At 34.3% G+C, this 7,795-nt stretch overlaps 1 protein-coding gene across 2 annotated transcripts in view; it reads left to right on the top strand.

Moving 5' to 3' along the window:
- Arhgap15 (Rho GTPase activating protein 15) overlaps nt 1-7,795 on the top strand; it is a 599,265-nt gene that overhangs the window by 521,372 nt on the left and 70,098 nt on the right. The window lies entirely within an intron of this gene.

Here is a 7,795-nt window from a genome sequence, read left to right as displayed (position 1 = left end):
CAATTTGTCAGGAAATGTAGAACAATTTCCTCACAGCCTGAAATTTGGTAGTGGTTCAAAGTCAAAAGGCCAGGTCTAGTCCTATTCAAATGATATAATAAACAGTCTTCAAATCGAAATCTCCCTTGAGGAGCTGATGTTTACTTTAAAAAAAAATTATGTTAGATGGAAAAAAAACAATATTTGCATCCTTTATTATTATTATTATTATTTTAATTTCTGAAGCCCTGGAGTATGTGTACCAGTGAAAAGGGCCATTGCTTGATTATATGAGAAAATAACTTTATTCTCTTTCTAAATTCAGACAGAATTTGGTTTTAGAAAGACCAGAAGAGCCTTTGCAAAGCACCCAGTCTCTCACTATAGCAATTGCTTCCAAACTCTGTAAGGAATCCCATTGTAATATGTGCAAATTTACATTTCAGTCTAATTCTGTTTAAAACATTTCCCTTACTGCTTACATTTCTAGCTATGTGTTAAATTGATATTGCATTTTTATATCTCTTAAAATAGAAAATTAAAAAACTGTTTGGGAAAAAATTTTTTTTTAGAAAATTATATTAGTCAAATATGGAGGCTGACTTTCCCTCCATCTCAAACCACTTTTAATCACATGGTCAACTACATCTGCTTAAATATACTTGTCATCAGGAGAACAAAAAGGAATCAGCACACATTTCTATGATGAACCAACAGGGGGCTCCCTTCAGTGTTACAGATGCACTGGAGTCCTAATGTTCCAATCAGTGGTTGATGCAGAACTAACACTAGTTTTTGCTAAAAATTTAACCAAATTTTAATTCATGCTAGTACAACTTCTACATTCAAGATATTTAACTTTTGGTTCCTATGTCTCTGCTTAATAGAGTTTCTAATGGTCACTCTAAAGCTCACTATACACATAAGGTACACGGAAGAGTTAAGTCAATTACCTGGATAATTTAATCAACAGCTATCAATTGGGCATATAACATGTACAGAACAATCCCGGCAAAATTGAAGTTTAGGATATTAATTAGCTAGATAACTAACTCATTTCTCTACTTTCTTCTTTGAGTAAAATAAATAAATAAAATTAAGGGTTATATGTTCCCAAAGAGAAAAGAAATAAATATTATTATAGGTTGTGGTATGGGGGTAAAATGTGTTTCAATACAAGATGAGCAGCTACTTTGAAAATATTACCATGGTGTCTCATCCATGAACTAGTGTTCTGGATATATGTTTTTTATTTTCTGCTCTTCAAAGCCTCATTCCAATAGGCAATAAAATTCCCTAAGAAAGAATTTGGGAAGAAGCAAAAATGAGAATATGAAACTAGAATATATTTCCACAACCAACACTGCAGGATCCTTGGTCCTTCTTCAGATTGCAAATGTATAGTCCTATGGCATTTCGTATCTTCTGCACTCTTGCAAGTGTCTCTCAGCCCATTGCTTTCAGTCGTAGGAAGAAAATGGCAAAGATAGGTTTTGCTTTCTTGATTCTGAAATATAGTCGCTAAATAAAAACTTAACAGAAATACCCAGAGGAAAGTCCTATAGGAAAATAACATGATTTTCCTAGAAGAAGTTTGAACTGTGAAAATAGTTTGTCTGTGGCATAGATCAAATTGAAGGTTATCATCTTAACAAGCACAGAAAATTAATTTTATTATCAAAATAATGCATGTTCATTATCAAAATGTAGAAAATATATATTTTAAATGTATAAAAAAATCACCCATGTTCCTACTATTCCAAGATAACTTCTTACAGTTAATATTGTAGTATATTTCCTTCAGTCTTTTAAATTAAGTGTCTAGAAAAATTATATGTTCTCAAAGCAACTGTACAAACTCATTTTATACTTCTTCATTTTACAGATTAAAATTAAGAAATATTTATTGAAGTTAACTTGAAATTTCCAAAAAAATAAAATCACTCTAAATATTACCATCATTTTCAGAGATATTTTCTTTTAATCTCTTTACTACATAATGGAAGAAAATTCATATATAATACCTATCAGTGCTTGATTTTTTCAGTCTTTATTACTTTGACTACTGGTCCACTCAGTTTTGTCCATACAATTATTATAGATACAGAACATATTTATCAAGGATTCTTTGCAATAGAAGTAAAGATTCTGCTGCTCTCTGCAGCTTTGAGTTTTATGAGACAAGAGAAAAGTTGTTTAGCTTCTCTCCAACACAATGTTCCACTAATGGTGTTTACTAACAAACTCCAGAATAAATGGCATCTGTCATTGTTTTAGATAATAACTGCATGTTCCAGAGCTTACACCTAAACTGTGAAGAGCTGACCACAAGAAAAGGCTTTTCTTAGTACCATTAACAAAGAGGAAGCCAAAAAGAAACAATCCAATGAGGCCTTGTGAGTTTGGGGTCCAAACTAAGTGAAGAAGAGGCTTAGTTGCATTTGTAATGTCTCTGTTCTTGAAGCATAAATATTGATCCATCATTTGATAGACATACACAAGCCTTCAGGTAAAATTTTCTAGAAGGCTGACATTCTCATAGATGAGAATGTCATCCTGTTGTCTAAACATAAAAAAAGACAATTTTGAATCTGCATACAATTTGGAAGTCACAATTTTTTCTCCATATATTCAGTAGATGCTGCTTTATTTTCTTCTAGGATTTAACAAGAAAGTCTTAGTATAGCCTAAATATTTATTTATTTATTTAGTCTTATTTTTATCTGAATATTTGTAGAATAATACTTTACCCCTGTCATCAAATGTTTTACCAAAATATATCAAGATAGTATACCTACTCAGTGGTATTTTCTTGGAACCTGGCTATCATTTTCAATATTGATATTGCCTTCTCACTCATAGTACTTTTAAAATACTTTTGGCCTTGATTTTGGCATTTGGATTGTCCTTAATTTTTCAAGTGTTCTAATTACTTCTCACATATGTGTCAACTATAGACAATCTCTTAATATGCTGATTTTCAAGACATCTTCCTCCTCATCATTGTTTGTCTCCATTTTGGGAAAACTTCTCTACTCTGTCATCCATATCACTGATTTACTTTCCCAGTGGCAACAACTTGATCTTTACTGTAAAATTTATTTTTATTGCATTTTTAATTTTCATATGGTTATTCTTGTGTCATCCATCCTTGTATCTTTTTGTCTTACTCTGTTCTCTTTTTATGATTTGTTGATCATTTTGTTAAACTCCTTGAAGTATCAAATCATATTAAAGATACTAGATATTTTCTAATGTCTTATGATCTTTGTGAGATATCTGAAAGTCTCTTCATCATGATCTTCTTATTCAATAAAAGTTTTTTCATAGGTCACACATTGATGGAAATTTTGTTACATTGACACATATCAAGAGGTAGAAATATATCTAACATTCTTTTCAGATCATCATTTATCTTTCCAGCCTAAGCTTTGTCTTGGTGACAAGTTGCTAATCACAACTCTTATTAATTCTTATCTAGCATAGATGTTCTCATATGGCTCCTAACATTGAATTTTCTTCCATTCTAATTCCTTTACTGTCTTGCACTCTAAAAGATGAAGTATACACATTAAAATTTCAAGAATTTACTTCTACCAGAGTTTTGTGGGTCCCCACCCCACTATGTCTTACATATGGACAATCCCAATGGTGATAGGTACCATCACCAGTGCTTCCTGTCAGCCACCCTCCTACCATGACCAGAGTTATTTTCTAGAAGTTGCTGTCTCTAAATTATCTCAAGTAAAAGAGAAATCCATATGTAGTTAAAAGATGATGGCACTGTCAAAAAGGGATGAAGAAAAATACCTACCCAACACCAACCAGCATTAAAACAGTGTAGGAAAGAGCATTGCTGAATTTTCTGGTGGACACAGGTCTTATGGCTTTGATTCTAAAAGTAAACAGTTGAAGAAAGATAAAAATGCTTTCAGAACTTATAAATGACTATTTTATTAAATTCCTCACATATTTATCCACAAAAAAGTGCACAACTATAGGTTAGTTATAATTATTAGGAAATACACTGACATATAAAGAATATAGAATAAATGGATCATGGAATTTGGGATTTAAAAAAATGCTTTCAGAAAGGCAGTCTTTCGGTTCAGTAGTTCAATAGCTCAGGTGGTCCTACCTCTGGCATTTTCCCATTATCTCCAACATCTCTTCCAGTAAATTCTTTCTAAAGTTTTGTCAATACATTGACTATCAGCCCACATTAAGTTATGTTAAGAAGTCTAGTCTGATACATTGTCTTCAAGCATATAAATATTAGTGATAAGTTCCTAGAGGTGGTTGGGTGTTCCCAGTCAGATACCATTTTTAAAACCAAGTCAAGATTTGCATCAGCTCTTTTTTGAGGTCACCATATTGAAAGTTTGTATTCAAATTGTTCCTCGGGTATGACCTCATCCTGTGCCTCATTCTTTACATTTGCATCTTTACCTAGAAATGATAACAGAATGAGAAGGAAGATATTTATTTTTAGTTCTGCCATTTTCAAGGCCCTTTGAACTTCTAAGACGATTCTTAGGGTCACAAAATGTAAGTTGATCATTTAATCAGAATGATAGATTTCAGAGCATTATTTTTCCATTCGGGGAATTTTTTTTTTTTTCACTATCTCAACCACACCTTGGTTCTTTATGAAAAGAATTTGGGATTTTACATCATAGAAAAAAAGTTTTTCTTGGCTTGACTTGCTAGTAAGGAGGTGTGTGAATGGCCTGGAGTTATACATTTGCAAAGGAAATACCATCCAGATGCTCACGTCAGTCTTTTCTTGGCAGACAACTAAAAACCATACTGAAACTGAGTCTAAAATCTCAAACAAAAGACTTCTGAAAGTCTTTACCTTTGTAATGGACATTAATTAAAAGAAGCAGTCCTATCCCCCGTGATCAAAGTTTAACTACTATTAATCAGAGTTCACCACACAATTAACACTTTGAACTGATTAGCAAATGGGATTATAACAAGAAATTTTGAGGTGGGAATAGTGAATGGACATATTCTTTTATATAACTTTCTGCTTCTCATCTTTTAAAGGAAGGAAAAAACAATGAAATACTCCGGTCATAATGAACTGGCAGATTTTGTTTTCGGTGAGGTGTTTGCCATTACATATTGCACATAATGTATGGCACTGTTAGGAGGAAAAAATTGGAGTCAAAGTGACTGGAAAGTTAGGTCTGCTCTGTAGCACTGTGAGATTGTTGACATCTGCCGAGGTTGGAGCGCTCAGTAAGCAGGAAATGGGGTGTCACTCTGAGTGGTAGTTTACCATTATCCTGGCATCCTAATGAAGTGTCTGCAGTGCACAGAGCTTCTGGATGGCATCTTAACGCACGGCTAAGCAAAAGCACTTCTCTCCCTGTCACTGTCATCCATCTGCCTGCACCCTACTGTAGCCAATGGGATGGAACCATGCTACAATGTGCTATAAGCCATTTAGAGTTGCACATTGCATAATCAGTCCCATCAAATATGTAAAAAATGGCTATTATTGGTTATTTTCCTCAAACTCTGGCACCTGGAGTTTGATACATTAAAGTTAAACTTTCCCAAGTGCTGTTTTTTTGCTATTAATTCCACTTTCCTCCCACTATCTAAATGGAATGAGTTGCATCCTCATTGTCTTAAGTCTTGTTAATGGATTGAAAGTGTTGTATGAATATTCATTATAAACTTCACCATGCATCACACTTGGTGAAATCATCAATTTACAATTATGATGGAATGGTCATTTCTTTGAGATAACCATTTCTTTTCTTTTCTTTTAAGAAAAGGACAACTCCAATCTCAGATTGGTTGATTTCATCTTAAAGCACATTAGTTTGCAGGGAGTTTGAGGTCTTCTAATAGATTTCTTTAAAGACACAGTGCATTTCACCAACACCTTTGCATTTTTAAGCTAGTATTGTTAGTGCCAGATGATTAAATTTGGTGCTGTAATATCACCTCCAATGAAATTCAGATGCAGTGGAGAAAAGGATGTCAGCTATTAGGTGGCATAAGTAGAGAAAAGTGTGTGCAATCCACTCCAAACTTCTGAATAGGCTTTGCAAACAAGGCTGCAGAGCAGCTGGGCTGTCATGGTAAGAACCAAAGTGGGAAGATGGCCACAAAGTTGAGGAGGAGCTTTCTGTAATGGGCAGGGGCAACAGGGATCTGCTAAAGTGGGGAGTGAGGGGCGGGAAGGGAGGTTAAGGTTATATAAACAAAAGGGCATAATATAATTCGGTTGCATCAGGAATTTTTTTCACAGACATTAAAACTATGGTAAACATAACAGCGGGGAAGCTTGCACTGCCGCACAGTGGGAAGCTTAAAGCGTCCGCCCGAACTGTGCCTGGCTCAACCACTGCTAGAAGTCTCCGACTTTCATTAGCACTCGACAATTCACCCAGTTCCCCAGAAAAGGAGAAAATTCAAGCAGCAAAGCCCCTCACTAATTATTGTAAATGCTCCCAGGTTACAGTTGTGTGTGTGTGGGGGGGGACAATAATGACAGAATGGTGTTAATCTCAAACAAAAGAGTCATCCTGAAATAAAAAAGAATAAAGGAGCTTGTTTGTTCCGTGCTTGATTATTTGTTTGTTTTAAATCAGTGTAGTCCTTCGTTTGATGCGAAAAGCAGTATGCTGGACTGTTAGGCCACCATTTTACAATGATATCTTAGAATATTGAACCAAATTATGTGAATGCCTTTTGAGCAATGAAAGCTCAGGCGAATTGAACAAATGGTTTCCACACCTTGACCCCCAAATTTATGCAAGCATCTCTCAGGGTCTGAAGCATCTTTGAAACAGAAACTGCTTTCCTTGGAAGAAATCTGTAACAATACCAAAATTAATATGGAATTAAATGTAACAAGGTAAGCAAAGGAACACACATTACTGCAAAATATTGTACCTCACATTAAAGTTGTTTTGTTTTTCCCCTAAAAGAATAGATTCATTTAAGAAAAATGTTAGATTTCTTCAAGGGCAGAGAGGTCTACTTTGATGCTTCTAAACATTTAAGATGATAGGTTTTTTGTTGTTGTTGTTTTGTTTTATTGGGATGATAGGTGTTTATTTTTGCTAAATCTAGACTCGGGAATCTGGTTTCTTCCTTCATATCCCCCAAGCTGCTGTCAGTAATACTGCACATCAGCTTTCCTTCATGTGAGAATATTTCTCTAGAACTCATTTGCAAAAAAGTGGAAGCAATATTAAACACCACATCCAAACCTCTTTAAACACACAAAGAAATGGGAAAACACATCAGAACTAGACCATTGAGAAAATCTTCCTCTCAAATTTACTGTTTGCTTCACATGCTAGCATAAAATATCCCACAAAGTCCCGTTTGTGATCCATTTGAAACAATCTTGATTTGCTTAAATTGTCACATTCTTCTTGCACATTTCTTCCTAAAAGCAAAAATGGGAAAGAATTCTCCTCCCTCTTCATTATAAAAGTGCAGAATTTCTGGCTTGTTTATTCCTAATGGAACACTTGAGAAAGAAGAAAATATATAAATATCTCTTCCAGAAGATTAGTTGTCTCAATCTTTTTGAAAGAGAGGATTTGTTCATTTTTCCCCCATGGTAAACAACTTGGCCTATTCATTGAAATTTTCCATTGTTAAATTAATGCATTTTACTTGCCTGACTTAGTCCCATGGTTCTAAGACATCAAACCTTTTAATAGCCTTATTTCTTCCATACTATGTACTAGTAAATGTCATTAGGATATTGATGGTTAGGGATAGAATCTGAGCCTCTTTGAATAAAAGTGTGTTCTATCCTACTGCATGAAACTTACTA

The sequence above is a fragment of the Callospermophilus lateralis genome, chromosome 9 (genome assembly GCF_048772815.1).
Source record: "Callospermophilus lateralis isolate mCalLat2 chromosome 9, mCalLat2.hap1, whole genome shotgun sequence".
Classification (NCBI taxonomy): Eukaryota; Metazoa; Chordata; class Mammalia; order Rodentia; family Sciuridae; genus Callospermophilus; species Callospermophilus lateralis.
Note: the sequence above shows the minus strand (reverse complement) of the source record. Positions and strands in the feature narration are given on the sequence as shown.